The sequence below is a fragment of the Ovis aries genome, chromosome 7 (genome assembly GCF_016772045.2).
Source record: "Ovis aries strain OAR_USU_Benz2616 breed Rambouillet chromosome 7, ARS-UI_Ramb_v3.0, whole genome shotgun sequence".
Lineage (NCBI taxonomy): Eukaryota > Metazoa > Chordata > Mammalia > Artiodactyla > Bovidae > Ovis > Ovis aries.
Genome location: NC_056060.1, coordinates 16,152,692 through 16,170,856, shown reverse-complemented (window position 1 = coordinate 16,170,856; position 18,165 = coordinate 16,152,692). Strand labels below are relative to the sequence as shown.

General features: G+C 44.7%; 1 protein-coding gene across 2 annotated transcripts in view; it reads right to left on the bottom strand.

Annotated features, from left to right (window-relative positions):
* The window catches only part of PAQR5 (progestin and adipoQ receptor family member 5), a 122,288-nt gene that overhangs the window by 99,515 nt on the left and 4,608 nt on the right, over positions 1-18,165 (bottom strand). For both annotated transcript variants that reach the window (XM_042252103.2, XM_042252106.2), the window contains exon 3: positions 16,264-16,388. The gene's annotated coding sequence lies outside the window, so the exon portion shown is untranslated. The remainder of the gene's footprint in view (positions 1-16,263; positions 16,389-18,165) is intronic.

Sequence of the window (18,165 nt, the reverse complement as noted above, 5' to 3'; positions counted from 1 at the left end):
TTACAATAATGTATGTGTATATGTATAACTGAACCACTTTGCTGTGCACCTGAAACGTTGTAAGTCAACTGTACTTCAATAAAATATATATATTAAAACAAAATGTTGACTGCCCCAGCGAACCCAAAGACCCCCTCCCTGACTCCTGCTCTCTCTCAGCCTCCCAGGCACCAGCTGTCTGCAGGCTCTGGGCAAAACCTGGGCTCTGCTCTCCTTCAAGAGTCACACAAATATACATCACCTTTAACCCCGCAATCCCATACCTGAGAATGCATCCTAAGGGAATAAACCTCAAAGAATGAAAAAGCTCTTGAACAAAAGTTTCTGCGTTCTATCTAACGGCAGGAAATGAAGGAACCTACTAATCTAGCTCTTGAGCACTGGTGAGCACCACACCCCTTTTAAGAGCTATTTGGGAAGATCGTTGCAAGGTGCGAAAGCCGAGTTGAACGCAAAATTGCACTGGGCAGGAGACTGGCTGTGAAAATGTTGTTTTATGTGCCTGTAGAGGGCTGGAGAGGAATTGGGGGGAAAAAAGAAAACCGAAACACCCACTTACTGGGTTTGGGATTGTGGATGATTCTTTTTCTGACTTCTAGTACTGTTGTAGTATTGTTTGTGCAAAAAAATATGAGTATATAATAATAGCACTTGTTATTAGTCTTGAGTTCAGGAAAGGCTTCTGAAGGCGCTTATTCAAAGCAGGTGTAAATGAGCACAGGTCCTCACATGGGCTGCCTCTGTGGCATATTTGCATTTGAAAGAAGCTGAAGTTTCAGGCAAACAGTAGTCTTCAGGCTGGGGTGGCAGAGCTATTTTACAGGCAGGGCAAGGCCCCACAGCCCTCACCTGTGAACGTACACCCACTCTCACAGGCAGGCAGCCTTCTCAGTCAGTGTGCCCCCTTTATGGGGCAACGGGGGAAGGGAGAACTTACAGGTTACCCAGGCTCTGAGCTTCACCTGCTCTGCACAACAATAAGAATAACTGTGGGGTCAAACAGGAACACCCTGGCTAGGTTCAAAGCTAGCGGGAGAGCTGAGCCCAGGTGGGTCTCAGCCAAGGGCAAGGGCTCCTCCCCTCCACTTCCAGGTCTTCCCCTGAGGAGGGGAGGGGACCCAGTGCTATCTAGAGCCACCGCAGCAGCCTGGATGGGCAGGGACACTTGTGGGACTAGGACTGGGACAGAGGGCTGACCCGAGGGAGGAGGGGAGTTGGCACCGGGCCTGAGGCTTTCTCCAAGTCTGGATGTGGGCCTTTTGAAGTCTGTTCTCAGGAAAGGCCAGAGAAGCCTTGCTGTGTTGTCTGTCCCCACCCAGCTCAGGAGCGGTGAGAGGTGGGGGCAGAAAAGTTCCCCTGTGTTCTCCTGGGGCTTGAAGCTGGGCAGGGCGGCGCCAGACAGCTGATGAGCCCTGTGAAGTACCCTGCCACTCAAGGCCTGGACATCCAGGTTTACACAAAGCATTCAGCAGAGCAAAAAGTCTTTACTTTGACAGGAGGGCTTTCCCCCCCGCCCCCCAAGTGTTTAGAATTTTTAATGATGTGAAATAATGATCATAAAATACCATCTTTAAGCAAACAGGTTGAAATAAATAATACTAATGTAATCCCAACTTTCTAAATCAGTGTGTATGTCTGGTTACAAAAGAAGTGTACTGCCATGCGTAAAACAGCCAGTGGGAAGCTGTTCTATAGCATGGGGAGATGAGCTCAGTCCTCTGTGATGACCCAGAGGGGAGGGATGGAGTTGGTGAGGGAGGGAGATTCAAGAGGGAGGCAAATATGACAGGAGGATTTCAAGAGATAGTCATAACCACTGTTTACCAAGCTCTTAATACAGACTAGGTACCCAGAGCTCTATACATGGAATCTCATTTAATGCTCACTAAGAGCCATGGCTATCTTTGTCCCCATTTCGTGGACTGGAAAGTTAAGGTAGTGACTTATACAAGGTTGTACAGCTGGGACTCAGGACTGGTCCAAAGTTTGTGCCATCAATTTCTGTGCTACACTGTCTTCCTCGAGGATCAGAGGGTGCATTTCAAGTTCCAGAAATGAAATATATGTACCATTTTTCCTGGAAGATGTCAGCTCTGAGGTCCACCACAGCATATACCCTACAGGTACACTGAAAATACGACTTATTCACACTAGACAACCAATCTTGAGGCTTTCACAGGATCAAGCCTTTGAGAAACGGTCCACTTACAGGAAATAGGGTGTACTTGTAGTCAGTTTCCCACATTAGAAAACAGGGGTGTAGGGATCTATTAACTGTTGTAGGAACAGTGAGCTCCCAAGAGGGCAAGTGACTTCCATGAAATACAGGCTGAATCTGCATTGGATGGCCATCTGCCCTGTTGGAGCTTCTTCCTCCTCAGAGGTTGTTGTACAACTATTTCTGAGGTGGTTTCTGAATAGACACTAAAAGGTCCGTTGGGTCCAGCCTGTGTCAGACCTATCCTGCATCGTTTGTTGTGTTTGTCTTTTAAAGGTTTAAGTGCAACATCTTTTAACACGGCAATCTGGGAATCTGCTAAAAGCAAGTGGTCACCTATGCCTCCCTCTCAAGTAACTTTCTGCACCACAGTTGGGTTTGGGAATACTCCTGGAACCCCTGCTCAATATTTTAGCATGGGGAGGGAGCTGCTAAAGAGAGGAAGGAGATCACTGAGGGCTGCGTAAATATTTAATTTAGCCCCAAACTGGTATCCTTAATTACAGAACATCGATGTGTTTATCATAATATTCCCAAGTCTAGCTAATGACAAACAGCCCATTCTCAGGCTCACTTCAAGACCCTGGTCAGAAGACACCAGGCAAAGCTGCTTCCTGTTACTTGCATGCTCCATCCCCTCCATCCTCCTAGCCCTGGCCAGTGTTAACCTCCACCTTCCTGGCATGTCCTCCCCGCCCAGGGCCAAATGGGATGGATTGAACCTCTGCTTACAGATGGGGAAAGTGAGGCTTAAAGGCTCAGGGAAGCTGAGAGAGCTCAGGTCTTCTCACCCAGATCCTGAGTTTTTTCTGCTCCTACCTCAGGGGCCCATAGTGAGGCCCCCGAGACCCCTGGGGTCTCCACAACTCCTCCCCTCTCTGAGTTCCATTCCCTGTAATGAATGACTAAATCAAGTCAGCAAATTGCACAGAGAGAAAGGGCCCTGTAAGACCTAAAGCCTCACCCAGGACTGCCAGGGCTGGGGCCAGGCCCTCTGGGTAAGTGCCAGGCAATCAGACAGTCAGCACCAGCCCGCCCCTGCAGCCCAGGCCCTGGCGGCAGCTCCCGTCTCACACCATCCACCCCTGCCCTCACTCACCCCTCCAGGGCCTGGAACTTCATGCCTTACTGCTGGTTCTCTCATGACAGTCTGACAGTCTGACAGCCTGACAACCTGGTAAGGCTGGCTTTGCCAGCCCACGGTGCAGATCAAGTCACTGGGGAGGCGCAGGGTGGGGAGATGGCTTGGTCAAGGTTATGCACTTGACAAATGACTGAGTCAGGACTTAACCCCAAAGAGCATGTTCTGCAGACACCAAGCTCTCTAGATGGCCCCCTGCTGCTGCTGCTGCTGCTGCTGCTAAGTCGCTTCAGTCGTGTCCGACTCTGTGCGACCACATAGATGGCAGCCCAGCAGGCTCCCTCATCCCTGGGATTCTCCAGGCAAGAGTACTGGAGTGGGGTGCCATTGCCTTCTCCGAGATGGCCCCCAGTCTTCCTCTAATAGCCCTCCTTTGGATCGTGGGTCTGCTTTCCCCAGCATTTGGTGAGGGCGGCTGGCCGGGTTCCATCCTCAAATCTGAGCCTCCCCTGCCCAACATATACTGTGCCTGTCCATCTCCAGGTGCTGGGAATCACTGTGAGGTCGCATCATCTTGGGACCAGGTCAGATACTTTATTCTTTCCTCAGATCCTTGCTGACCATCTGCTCTGGGACAGATGGTGTGGGAGGCTGAACAATGGTACCTCAAAGATGCTCCTGTCCTGATCCCAGATCCTGTGGATATGTTTACCTTGCACAGTGAAAACGATTTTGCAGATGTGATTAAGTTAAGGATCTCAAGATGGGAAGATTGTCCTGGATTATCAGAGCGGGTCCTTGTAATCGCAAGGGGTCTTACGAGAGGGAGGCAGGAGGGTCAGAGGTCAGAGGAAGAGTGTGACAGTGAAACTAGAGGTCAGAGGGAATGCAGCCACAAGCCGAGGAATGTGAGCAGCCTCTGAAAGCCAGAGAAGGCAAGGAAAATGATTTTTCTCTAAAGCCCCCAGAAAGAACACATCTGTACCAACACCTTGATCTTAGCCCAGGAGACTGCTTTTGGACTTCTGATCTCCAGAACCGTAAGACAATAACTCTGAATTGTTCTAAGCCTTTGTGTTTGTGGAGATTCGTTATAGCTGCACGATCGTTACTGTATTTAGTCTCTCAGTTGTATCCAGCTCTTTGCGACCCTGTGGACTGTAGCCCACCAGGCTCCTCTGTTCATGGGGATTCTCCAGGCAAGAATACTGGAGGGGGTTGCCATACCCTCCTCCAGGGGATCTTCCCAACTCAAGGATCGAACCCAACTCTCCTACTTGGCAGATGGATTCTTTACCACTGAGCCACCCAATAAGCCCTATAGCTGCATTAGGAAACTAATATAGATACCAAGTTAAATGAGATGTGGTCCCTCACCTCTAGGAGTCCTTTATGGGGCTGTGCAGAATCCCCCGCAGGGCTTGTTTTTGTTTGGTTTTGTTTTGAGGCAGGAATAGTGACTTTATTCAGAAAGTTGGGCGTCTGAGAAGATGGCAGATTGGAGAAGGGTCAGACGATAAAGAATCTGCCTGCATAGGAGGAGGCCCGGGTTCCTTCCCAGGATTCGATCTCTTGATTGGGAAGATCCCCTGGAGAATGGAAAGGCAGCCCGCTCCAGTATTCTTGCCTGGAGAATCCCATGGACAGAGAAGCCTGGTGGGCTACAGTCTACGCTACGGCAGAGTCGGACATGACTGAGTGGCTTGCACTTAGAGTCCTAGAGTGCCATCTGATCAGGGTCTGGATGCAGGTGTCTTTGATAGTACAGAGAGGCAGAGGAGGTAAGGAAGTAAAGTTGGAGGGCTTGTTAAACACAGCTCCTGGGCCCTACTCACAGAGTTCCCGATTCAGTAGAAATCACTGAGATCACCCCACTACACTGTGGGGTGTAGTGAGAGTTTGCACTCTGACAAGCTCCCAGGTGATGCTGAGGCCACTGGCTAGGGAAACACGCTTTGAGGACCTCTGGTGTACAACAGACGTCCTCAAGTTTTAATGTGCATTCAGCTGTCCTGGGGACCTCGCTAACACCGCAGGTGCTGAAGTTAATTTGTTCATTTGTTTACTGCTACGTTTATTGCCTGAACTCTTTAGAATGCCAGCTCTGTAAAAGCAGCACCTCTACTGCTGCTGTTAGAGCAGGGCCTGCTAAGAGCTATGTGATAAACATCTGCCGTTAGGATGGGTGGATGAGCAAGGGTTTGGAGCTCACCGGAGCAGTTTAGGCCAGACACGGTGCTGTAGGTGTCCTGGGTGCCCTTGCTGTTGCCACGGGGTGAATGAAACCCCAGGGGGACAGAATGAAGATCAGGAAGGAAAGGCGGGTGGAAGGGGTCTGTGAGGACCCCATCTCAGGGGAGGGTAGCAGGAGTGTCCACAGTGGAAGGGGAGTGCCTGGAGGCCAGGGGGCTTCTTCCTTGGTGGTCCACTGCAAAGAACCAGCTTTGCAATGCAGGTGACGCGTGTTTGATCTGTGGTCAGGGTACTAAGACCCCACGTGCCGTAGAGCATCTAAGCCCACACGCCCCAACTCCTGAGCCCCGGTGCTTCAGAGCTGGCTCACCACAACTAGAGAGTGTGTGGGCCACAACGAAAGATCCCACGTTGCAGTGACGAAGATCCCGAGTCCCACAGCTAAGCCAAGGAAATAAATAAAGCTGAAATCTCTTATCGTTGTCATACTCAGAAATGAGCCCTGGTCACATTTTGTTGCATTTCCGTCTTTATCAAATACATGCACGTAACACACACACTTTTCCTTCACGTTGGGATATAGACTGTTTGTATGCTTAAATCCTGTTTCTTTTACTTAATACATTGTCCCATAAGTATTTCCCATGTTATTTTGAAGAGCGAAATATAAATTTGAAGAGTGGATAAAATGCCTTGGCACATATGCTCTGTAACCTAATCGTACCCTTGTTTTTGAGTTTCTAAGTTGCTGCACTGTGGTTTACATTTGAATCACCTTAAGGCAAAGAAGGCTCAGAATCTTTCATGTGTTTATTTGCCTTATTTCTTCTTTGGCAAAGTGTCTGCTGAAATCTTTTGCCTGTTTTGGACTGGATTATTTCTTTTCCTATTGTTGAGTCCTTTATATATTCTGAGCATAAGTCCTTTGTCACAGACGTGATATGTAAATATTTCCTCCAAGTCTGTGTTTTCATTTTCCGTGTCTTTTGTAGAGCAATGGTTTTTTTTTTCATTTTTAAAAATTAATTAATTTTAGTTATTTTAATTTACAATACTGTGGTGGTTTTTACCATACATTGACATGAATCAGCCATGGGTGTACATGTGTCCCCCATCCCGAAGCCCCCTCCCACCTCCCTCCCCCTCCCATCCCTCTGGGTCATCCCAGTGCACTGGGTTTGAGCGCCCTGTTTCATGCATCGAACCTGGACTGGTGATCTATTTCACATATGGTAACATACATGTTTCAATGCTATTCTCTCAAATCATCCCACCCTCGCCTTCTCCCACAGAGTCCAACAGTCTGTTCTTTATATCTGTGTCTCTTTTGCTGCCTCGCGTATAAGGTCATTGTTACCGTCTTTCTAAATTCTATGTCTATGCGTTAATATACTGCATTGGTGTTTTTCTTTCTGACTTACTTCACTCTGTATAAGAGCAATGGGTTTTAATGATGAACTGATGAAGTTCAGTTTATCAATTCTTTTTTCTTTTAAAGATTATGCTTTTGATATCTGAGAACTCTTTACCTAACCCAAGGTCACAAACGTTTTCTCCTGTATCTTCTACAAGTTCTATAGGTTTGCATTTTACATTTAGAACTATGATTCATTTTGTAGTTAACTTTGTATATGATACAGAGTATGTGAGGTCTCTCTTCTCTTTTTATCTTGCCAATATGTCTAATTGTCTCAATCACTCATGCACTCATACAAAGAACATGAGTGTGCAACCTGGGGCTGACGTATTCCCATTTACACACAGCAGGGACACAGGAAGTTGCCTTTGCACCCCACTCCCATACCAGGGGAGACTGTGCTTCGCAAGAAGTGCCCTCAGCTTGGGATCAGATCTGTACTGTGTTTCCAGCCTCCCGACTCTGGAAAAGAAGTTACACCATCTTCCTGGGTCTGGGTCTCACCATCTGAACATGGCAGTAACAATCCTGACCTCACTGGGTTGTTGTGAGGCTGTGGAGGTATGACTTGGAAGCAGGATTCTAGACACACACACACACACACACACACACACACACACACACACACACACACACAGAGGAACTTTATCAGGCAAGAAGATGGGTCTGAGTGACAGTTTGGGGTGGAGGGACAGGGTTGGCTTGAATGGGACAGGTGTTCTTTTTTAAATCCATTTTTATGCATTTTAAAATTGAAATATAGTTAATTTACATGTGTTAGTTTCAAGTATGCAGCAAAGTGATTCAGTCTGACACACACACATATATTCTTTTTCAGATTCTTTTCCAATATTGATTATGATATTGTTCCCTGTGCTATACAGTAGGTCCTTGCTCTTTATCTATTTTACATATAGTCTATGGGGTCGCAGAGTCAGACACGACTGAAGTCACTTAGCAGCAGCAGTGCCTGTATGATAATCCCAAACTCCTAATTTCTCTCTCCCCTCTCTCTATCCCCTTTGGTAACATAGTTTGTTTTCTATGTCTGTGAGTCTATTTTTGTTTTGTAAATAAGTCCACTTGTATCATTTTAAAAAGTCTCACATATAAGTGATAACATGATCTTTCTCTTTCTCAGTCTGACTTACTTCACTTAGTTGGTTGTCTCTAGGTCCATCCATGCTGCTGAAAATGACAATAGTTCATTCTTTTTTATGGCTGAGTGCTCTTCCATTCAGGGAAGGCAATGGCACCCCACTCCAGTTCTCTTGCCTGGAAAATCCCAGGGATGGAGGAGCCTGGTGGACTGCAGTCCATGGGGTCGCTAAGAGTCAGACACGACTGAAGCGACTTAGCAGCAGCAGCAGCAGCTGTTCCACTACATGTCTGTACCACACCTCTTTACCCATTCATCTGTCAGTGGACACTTAGGTTGGTTTCGTGTCTTGGTTATTGTAAATAGTGATGCTATGAACACTGGGGTGCATATCTCTTTTTGAATTAGTTTTCTCCAGATATATGCCCAGGAGTGAGACTGCTGGATCATATGGTAGTTCTATCTTCAGTTTTTTAAGGAATCTCTATACTGTTCTCCATAGCGGCTGTACCAGTTTACATTCCCATCAATCACGTGGGACAAGAATTCTTGATAGATTTCTAGTGAGCCATATCTCAGCAAACCCTGAGAAGCTGCTACAAAAAACTGCCTGGAGTTTGCTCTATTCTTTGTTTTCCTGTAATGGAAAGGGCTTCCATTGCAGTCTGAGGGATTGAGGTTAACCATCAGGAAGAAGTTTCCCTCTAACAGAGGAAAAAGTGAAAATGGATAACTGAGTTAATGGTGTGGGGAGTAGCGTGGGTCTTTTCTGATTGCCTCTCTCCAGACTTCTTTCCTTGTGGGATCCAGCAGGGCCTCTTCATGTTTGGGTCTTGCGAAATGGCAATCCACTCCAGTACTCTTGCCTGGAAAATCCCATGGACGGAAGAGCCTGGTAGGCTACTGTCTATGGGGTCGCAAAGAGTCGGACATGACTGAGCGACTTCACTTCACTATTTCTGATGCAGGCAGTTTGCCGGAGAAAGGTCTTGCTGCCCTGCAGGTGGCGCCCTTTTGCTGGCCGAGCGGGTACCCAGCTCTGCTTCAGTTCAGTTCAGTTCAGTGGCTCAGTCCTGTCCGACTCTTTGTGACCCCATGGACTGCAGCACGCCAGGCCTCCCTGTCCATCGCCAACTCCCGGAGTTTACTCAAACTTATGTCCACTGAATCGGTGATGCCATCCAACCATCTTATCCTCTGTCATCCCCTTCTCCTCCTCCCTTCAATCTTTCCCAGCATCAGGGTCTTTTCAAATGAGTCAGTTCTTTGCATGAGGTGGCCAAAGTACTGGAGTTTCAGCTTCAGCATCAGTCCTTCCAATGAATATTCGGGACTGATTTCCCTTAGGATGGACTGGTTGGATCTCCTTGCAGTCCGAAGGACTCTCAAGAGTCTTCTCCAACACCACACTTCAGAAGCATCAATTCTTCAGGACTCAGCTTTCTTTATAGTCCAATCCTGTATTGGACTATGTTGGTCCAATCCCACATTGGGGATTTGGGCATGTATGTATACATATGTAACTTAATATAAGTTAACAGCATCTCTAATGAAAATGCAGTAGTTTGAGCATTCTTTGGCATTGCCTTTCTTTGGGACTAGAATGAAAACTGACCTTTTCCAGTCCTGTGGCCACTGCTGAGTTTTCCAAATTGGCTGGCATATTGAGTGCAGCACTTTCACAGCATCATCTTTTAGGATTTGAAATAGCTCAACTGGAATTCCATCACCTCCACTAGCTTTGTTTGTAGTGATGCTTCCTAAGGCCCACTTGACTTCGCATTTCAGGATGTCTGGCTCTAGGTGGGTGATCACACCATTGTGATTATCTGGGCCATTAAGCTCCTTTTTGATAGTCCTTCTGTGTATTCTTGCCACCTCTTTTTAATATCTTCTGCTTCTGTTAGGTCCATACCATTTCTGTCCTTTATCGAGCCCATCTTTGCATGAAATGTTCCCTTGGTATCTCTAATTTTCTTGAAGAGATCTCTAGTCTTTTTCATTCTATTGTTTTCTTTTTGATTTCTTTGCACTGATCACTGAAGAAGGCTTTCTTATCTCTCCTTGCTATTCTTTGGAACTCTGCATTCAGATGGGTATATCTTTCCTTTTCTCCTTTGCCTTTCACTTCTCTTCTATTCACAGCTATTTGTAAGGCCTCCTCAGACAACCATCTTGCCTTTTGCATTTCTTTTCTTTGGGGATGGTCTTGATTCCTTCCTCCTGCACAATGTCACGACCTCTGTCCATATTTCTTCAGGTACTCTGTCTATCAGATCTAATCCCTTGAATCTGTTTGTCACTTCTACTGTATAATCATAAGGGATCTGATTTAGGTCATACCTGAATGGTTGGTTTTTCCTTCTTTCTTCAATTTAAGTCTGAATTTGGCAGTAAGGCGGTCACGCACAAGGTCCACCATCTGCCAGTGTGGTCCCCACCTTGTGCCCACAGGGCCTCAGGCTAGGGGTTGCAGAACCCCAGGCCTCAGGCCTGAGTGAACCTGAAGTAGCTGCTGTGGCTTCAATGTGAAGAAGGAGAAAACTCTGGGTTTGGGGCTACTGATCTGCCCAAAACAGCTCAGGGGCCCCATCCTGTGTGCCTCTGCTAGGGTGGCACACAGTGTGTGCTGACTTGGGAAATCCCAGCACAAACCTTCACTCTGCCCCTTGCCGCCTGAGGACACTCGGGCACGCCCTTAGTGTCTGTTTCCCACCCGAAGAGGCGAATGACCCCTCCTCCTTCGTTAGGCCATCAGAACACCTAATAAGCACTTAACAGATGTTAGCAGTATTGTTATTCAACAAACATGATGTATCAAAGCTTCAGGAAAGGTTATACTGCCAACTAGATGGATCCTGAATGATAGACTCACAGTGGTCTTATTTTTAGAAAATATTAAAAAAAATTTAATTACAATCTCAAAAAACTAAGTTGAAAATTCCAGGTTTAAGTAACTTTGATTTTAAGCTTTGATATCCATTAGTTATCATTTGCATTTGGCCTTTAAAGTTTAATAGATATGTTTTAATATTTTTAGAAAAAATAAATTTTTCACATACATTTTTTAAAAAGTTAATTTTTACAACTGACTTAATTTACATTTCTATGATGAAAATGTATTCAAATTTTATACTCTGGGTGTAATTCATCTTCTTTTTAATCCTTTGGATCATTGAGAAGGAGTGCAAATAGACATTATGATAGAAAGAGCAATTATGGAAGTGGAACTCAGACCCAAAAAGGCACAAAGAAACAGAAAAATCTTGAAAGACACAGTCTGCTCAAAATGTGAAACATTGCCAAAATCAAGTGAGCAGATTTCACTGTACCCCTCCTCCCAAACAAACCCACTTATAACACTAGAAATGGAAAAGGAGAGGAGTAAGCTGCCAACTGTGGATAGTTTTCAATAAAGATAATAAGAAAAGTGGATGGGATGTTCCTAAAAGAATAAACTTCTGTGCTTATGTTCAGCCAAACATCATGTTTTATTCGGGGTGGAGAAAGCCACTAGTATATATAGAGGCCAAAATAATAAAGCCTAGATTTAGTAGAAATGACTCGAATCTTGATGCCAAAATAGACAGGTAAGATGGATTTTTTTTTTTAAATAAGGCAAAATAATTACCTAGGACATCAAATTCAAAATGAAATCATTAACTTGGAGGGTAAGAAATGAAAAATGAAATTGAACATAATTTTTTGAAGTAATTATTACTCAGCTCCATTAGATTGTATCCGGGAAAAGGTCACATTTGAATGACTTACATTCATTGTGCGAGTTTTTTTTTTTAATATTGTTTATTTGGCTGTGCTGGGTCTCAGTGGCTGCAGGCAGTGTTTTTCCTTGTGGCACACAGATGGTTTAGTTGTGGCTCATGGATTCTGGGGAGAAGGCAGTGGCACCCCACTCCAGTACTCTTGCCTGGAAAATCCCATGGACGGAGGAGCCTGGCAGGCTGGAGTCCATGGGGTCTCTGAGAGTTGGGCACGACTGAGCGACTTCACTTTCCCTTTTCACTTTCATGCGTTGGAGAAGGAAATGGCAACCCACTCCAGTGTTCTTGCCTGGAGAATCCCAGGGACAGAGGAGCCTGGTGGGCTGCCATCTATGGGGTCGCATAGAGTCGGACATGACTGAAGTGACTTAGCAGCAGCAGCATGGATTCTGAAGCAAGAGGGCTCAGTACTTGTGGTGTGTGGGCTTAGTTGCTCCATGGCACTTGGGATCTCAGTTCCCTGACCAGGGATCAAACCCACGTCCCCTGCATTGCAAAGTGGATTCTTAACCACTGGACTACCAGAGAAGTCCCTATTATGTGAATTTTGAACTACAGCAAAACAAAACAAAGTAAAAATTGAGGAGAATTTCATTGATTTTACACCTTTTATAGAAAGACCACCAGGGAGTTCCCAAGAGTAAAGCTTTTGATTAAAGTAACAAACTGAATAAACTGCTTTCAAATTAGGCATGGCTTTTTAAAAATTGTCAAGGGTAAATCTACAATGATGCCGCTGACATGATCATAAAGAAAAAAGGGGTCTGAGCCAGAATTTTCACCCAAAATGTGAAGCAAGCTTTGTGTTATGTACAGCGCACGGTTTCAATTCGTTGGAGGGCGTGTGGTTTCAACTGTGCCAATGCATAGCATTCTTTGGACAATTCAGCGATTATATATGACATTTTATGTATCTGTCCCAAGGCAGAACATCTTGATGAAACATCTATTTGACTCACAGATTTGGTGGGAATGCCAACAAGCTGTTTTTAAACTTGTCTTATAATCTGGACAAAATGCAGTGTCACTGGAAGAATTCAATGAAACACCAGATGATCCTCAAATAAAGAGCAAACCACGGACTTTGGCAGAATATGAAGGTATCTTTAAAAGTTTGTTAGTTATGTACTTGCCACTAATAATGTTAGCAAAAGGTTGTTTTTAAAAAACAAACAAATTTAAATTGGCTGTGTCATATTTTAAAGGACTAAAAATATTTTTAAATGTTTAGAGAAAAAAGTTTTTGTAAGTAGAACCTTCATATACAATATGTAATAAAACTAATAAAATGTAAGGAAACTAGAAAGCAGAAATAAACACTCATATGACTGTAAAAGAGAAGATTCACATCCACAAAGTCCAGTTTATAGAGTCTATTTTCTGGCTATTGTGGATTAAGGCAGAATCTCAACTGTGAGATTTAGACAAATGAGCAAAATACTGGTATTTTTTGCTTTCTTCATAATGTCCCAGTGTTCAAAAATATAAAGGAACTTAAGAAATACTGCATGGATTCTTCATGCTAATCAAGGAATGTAAATTAACATACTGCTGCCTTTATCAGAAACTTGTCTATGAAAAAATACCAGCGCAATTTAAGAGTGTGCTTGGGCATAGTCTATCACAACCTCCCTGCCTCATCACAGACCTGCAAAAAATACTTTATGGTCTGGCATTTGGGGCAGCACCAAACTAGATACTGATTCAGGAGGTGTTGAAATGTATATACATATTTTTTGACCATGCTGCATGGCATGTGGGATCTTAGTTCCCAACCAGGAACTGAACTGTGACCCCCTGCATTGGAAGCTCAGAGTCAACCATTGGACAGTCAAGAAGTCCCCAAGAGATGTTGAAATCTATAATGAGAGAAATTTATAGAGGAAAATTACAATATTATGTAACATATTATTATCATCATTATTTCCTGTTATAATAGATGAGTGAAAAAGTTGGCTTAAAACTCAACATTCAGAAAACTAAGATCATGGCATCTGGTCCCATTACTTCATGGCAAATAGATGCGGAAACAATGGAAACAGTGAGAAACTTTAATTTTGGGGGCTCTAAGATTGCTCCTTGGAAGAAAAGTTATGACCAACCTAGATAGCATATTCAAAAGCAGAGACATTACTGTGCCGACTAAGGTCTGTCTAGTCAAGGCTATGGTTTTTCCAGTGGTCATGTATGGATGTGAGAGTTGGACTGTGAAGAAGGCTGAGTGCTGAAGAATTGATGCTTTTGAACTGTGGTGTTGGAGAAGACTCTTGAGAGTCCCTTGGACTGCAAGGAGATCCAACCAGTCCATTCTGAAGGAGATCAACCCTGGGATTTCTTTGGAGGGACTGATGCTGAAGCTGAAACTCCAGTACTTTGGCCACCTCATGCGAAGAGTTGACTCATTAGAAAAGACTCTGATGCTGGGAGGGATTGGGGGCAGTAGGAGAAAGGGACGGCCAAGGATGAGATGGCTGGATGGCATCACGGACTCGATGGACATGAGTCTGAGTGAACTCGGGGAGATGGTGATGGACAGGGAGGCCTGGCGTGCTGCGATTCATGGGGTCGCAAAGAGGCGGACATGACTGAGTGACTGAACTGAACTGAAGATTGCTGTAGATGGTGACTGCAGCCATGAAATTAAAAGATGCTTGCTCCTTAGAAGAAAAGTTATGACCAGCCTAGATAGCATATTAAAAAGCAGAGACATTACTTTACCAACAATGGTCTGTCTAGTCAAAGTTACAGTTTTCCCAGTAGTCATGTATGGATGTGAGAGCTGGACTATAAAGAAGGCTGAGTGTCAAAGAATTGATGCTTTTGAACTGTGGTGTTGGAGAAGACTCTTGAGAGTCCCTTGGACTGCAAGGAGATCCAACTAGTCAATATTAAAGGAAATCAGTCCTGAATATTCACTGGAAGAACTGACGCTGAAGCTGAAACTCCAGTACTTTGGCCACCTGATGTGAAGAACTAACTCATTTGAAAAGACCCTGATACTGGGAAACGTTGAAGGGAGGAGGAGAAGGGGACGACAGAGGATGAGATGGTTGGATGGCACCACCAACACAATGGACATGAGTTTGAGTAAGCTCCGGGAGTTGGTGATAGACAGGGAGGCCTGGCGTGCTGCAGTCAATGGGGTTGCAAAGAGTTGGACATGACTGAGTGACTGAACAGAACTGAATAAGCTTGTTACATGATTCGAACATGTAAAATTTATGATTCACTTCTGAATCTAAGGACCACTTTAAGGAATATACAACTAATTCCAGTAGTTGTTGTCTCAGAAAATTGAGTGTCTCCACACAGAACTTAAAGAAAAACTAAGAACTCAAAGAAAGGTTGTCTGGCTTGTCATTTCTGGCAGTAGAACACAATTTTGTTACCAATTATTTAACATACTGATTTTGCTGAAATAAAAGAAGAGAAAATTTATGCACTAAATGAATAATGTATTTGTTGTTGCTGTCCAGTTGCTCAGTCGTGTCTGACCCTTTGCGACCCCATGGAGTGCAGCATGCCAGGCTTCCCTGTACTTCACCATCTCCCAGAGTTTGCTCAAACTCATGTCCATTGAGTCGACGATGCCAGCCAACCATTTCATCCTCTGTTGCCCTCTTCTCCTCCTGCCCTCAACAGTCTTTCAAATATTATTAGCCCATTAATAGAACACTCAGATGTACATGTGTGCTAAGTTGCTTGACTTGTGTCTGACTCTTTGTGACCCTCTGGACTGTAGCCCGCCAGGCTCCCTGTCCATAAGATTCTCCGGGCAGAATACTGGGGTAGGTTGCCATTTCCTTCTCCAGGGGATCTTCCCAACCCAGGGATCGAACCAGCGTCTCTTACATCTATTGCATTGCAGGCAGGTTCTTCACCGCTGAGCCACCAGGGAAGCCCCAGAGGTACATGGTAATGATTAAATTCAGTCACCTTTGACATTTTACTAACTTTCAGACATATAAAAACCAGCTTTCCCAGCACAACATTGTTAATCAACTATACTCCAATATAAAATAAAAAGGAGAAAATAACCAGTTTTCAGTCCCATGAAAAACACTATTTTTCAATTTTGCCATTATTAAGGTATATTTGTTAAGGTAGGAGTTGAAAACAATTTTCTTTAAAGAACCTGTGTGCCTGATTGAGGACTTTCAAAGATTTAGTCATGTGATAGGTGGGCCTCCATTTGCACTCTTGTTCCAGGCCCCAGAAAGGTTAGGAGACCTCCTGAAGATCCTTCTTCAGAGAGGCTGTAAGGCATAACAGGGAACTCCTGAGTGCAGAACCAGAGGACCCACCTTACTGGACTTATTTTCATTCCTCATTTGTGAATCAGCAGCAACATGGCCTGCCTCAAAGTGCTGTTTAGAAATCATGGGACATAATTATAAGTGGAAGTGCTTCTTGACATGGAGACAATTCTCCAGGTGGAAACTCTTGCCCAAGAGCCCTGGTTTCATGCCTTACCTCTTTCCTATGGACTGGCTTGTCCCAGCAGTTGACTCAGTGAAAGATCTAGGCCATGGTGTTTTATACCACAGGCTTCTTCCTCTTACGCCCAGTTGATCCAAGGGTGTTCAGGTGACCTACAACTTAAGAGTAGACAGAGATGAGCCGGATCAGAGAATATTTCCATCCTCCCATCAATTCTCTCCCCTCCCCAGGACATCCTGTGTGCACTCAGCAACTCAGGGGTGCTGCTAATTCTCTCTACTCTGCCTCCTCTCTGGCCCCACCCTGACTCTCCATCTCATAAATGTAGTCTCAACTGTCTGCGGCATAAGCTAAGAAATCGTTAGAGACTTGTAAGTCTTTTATCTAACACAGAGAAAAACCGAGATGGCTAAATTAGACAGGTTGTTATCTTCTACATGAAAGAATCAAATATTCCTGATCAAATTTAGAACAAAATTTGACCCCGGAAAGTGGACTTGGTGGAAATAAGGTCACAGAAGTGAACTTGCCGTGACAGAATCTATCATCAGTGAAATCCAGTACCGACCAAATTGTGATCTATGAACCGAATTTCTGACATGAAACTTGCGTGAAAAAGAATTAGTCCTCATGAAAATAGTTTCAGTCAACTCGAAATGAAAAAAGCAAAAAAATTGGAAATGGCTTAACTGGGCTTTATAGAAAATTGATCAAGGAATTAAATTGACTTAATGGAGTCCTTTCCGGAAAGCCCTTTCCCAAGGAAAATTCATCAAAGTCAGTGTACTTCCTTGCTACATCTTTGTATTTAAAATGTCTCCAGTAGATTCTCTGTGGAATTTTCATTTAGAGACTAGAACAGGTGGCCCACGGAGGTTGCACTTGAGAGGTCACAGCGTAGGTATATAGGGACTTGGAGAGTGTGGGCAGAGCCTTTTCTCCATAAAAATGTACTGCACTGGTATTAAGACAAATATAATCCAGACTGGATTCATTGTTTTATATTCAGTATTATTCTATTCATTTTTTCTTCTGATATTGGAAGAAATTAACATTAAAGCACTTGTGTGGTTCCTAAAAAGCACAGTGCGCCCTAGGCACTGTGGCTACTGGATAAGCTGGCTGTGGTAGGGGCCCTGGTCAAGGGTAAGCAGGAAAGTCTGGATGAGCCTGGGTGTAGGAGATGGGGGCTTTCCTTTCATCTTCATGGAAGTTGCCAGTGTGACAGCTCCCAGCCTAGCCTTCTTGCAGCTGCTCTGTTTTTCTCAAGGCTTGGTTTCCATTCACTTATCTCCACAGTGAATGTTTCATCTCTCTCTCTGGATTTCTGTTCTTGCAACCTTAAGAGCCTAACCAATTCTAAGGCCCTCTCCCCACACTCATGAAGCAATTCATGTCATGGTTGTTCTGCCCCAGTTGAATTGTCAGTGCGGAGGAAAGCCGGTGCGCACGTGATCTCTTCCCTGACTCAGCTGTGTCTTCCTGGGCTGAGACTGTCTCTTTCTCTTTAGACCCCCTTGAGTACTTGAGTACCTCCTGCCTGCCAGCCCCTAGGACATAGGCCTTCAGGCACAGCATTAAACAAGACATAGACCTGACCTCAAGCAGCTTATTCAGGGCCAGTTTTTCTCAGCCTCAGGACTATTGACATCTGGGCTGGATAATTCTTTGTTGTGGGTGGCCATCCCATGTGTTGTAGGATGTTTAGTAAACTCCTAGCCTCTACCCCCTAGATGCCTCCCCCAAACTTTGGCCATGAAAATATCTACCGCCAGGTTCCTTGGTCCATGGGATTCTCCAGGCAAGAATACTGGAGTGGATTGCTATGCTATCCTCCAGGGGATCTTCCCAACCTAGGAATCAAACTGGTATCTCTTATGTCTCCTGCATTGGCAGGCAGGTTCTTACCACTAGCGCCACCTGGAAAGCCCCAAA